Source organism: Ananas comosus, unplaced genomic scaffold, assembly GCF_001540865.1.
Source record: "Ananas comosus cultivar F153 unplaced genomic scaffold, ASM154086v1, whole genome shotgun sequence".
NCBI classification, from domain to species: Eukaryota; Viridiplantae; Streptophyta; class Magnoliopsida; order Poales; family Bromeliaceae; genus Ananas; species Ananas comosus.
In genome coordinates this window covers 88,745-89,556 of record NW_017893387.1, presented here as the reverse complement: position 1 = coordinate 89,556, position 812 = coordinate 88,745, and positions in this window count along the sequence as shown.

The window sequence follows — 812 nt, the reverse complement described above, 5'->3', positions numbered from 1 at the left end:
AAAATGTAATCTGTCCATCACGTGAGATTGTGGACTCTTTTGCTAGCTTGCCTCTCCCTTGCATCTTGGCCATATCTATTCATCCATACATAACAGATCCATTTGTTTGTTTGATGGTATCTCTCTAATTTTCTATCTAATCTCGTGGACTTGTGGTCTTATGCAAATATAAGAAAATTAATGACAACTACACATCCATATCATGCCATTTCCACTCCTCTCTCTCTCTCACTCTCTCTCTCTCTCTCTCTAAAAGCTTTTTTTTTTTTTAAGTAATTGTTTCGTATGCTAAGAGGCCCTACTTAAAGAGTACAAGTTTACATCTTAAACCTGTTAAGAACTTTCAAGTCTAAATCTAAGAAAAAGTGTCGTATTAATATTGATGTTAGAAATATCGTCGTTCTCTAAAAACTTAAACTTTTGGAATTACAAACGACTGTTGCACTCTCTCTTTCCCTCAAGCAGACTAATACGCGCGCGCACACACACACATATATATCTATTTAAACTATCTGGAAATCAAATTTTTCACACATTTTCGATATTATTCTCTTGTCCATCAAGTGAACAGAAAAATAAATAGCTGGAAATGAATATCCTTCAAAAAGTGATGATACAATTTTTATATTTGAGATCTAGAGTCTAGATCTTATTTTAAATAGTTTAAAGAATTTTTTAACAAAAATTTAGTTAATTTGAACTCTTCTATACAGTTAAACGAGCAAACGCACCATATCGGCCATTAAAATTATAGATTTTGTGACCCTTTGATCGTTCAGTTAGTGATGCCAAAAAATTATGAAATTTGATTT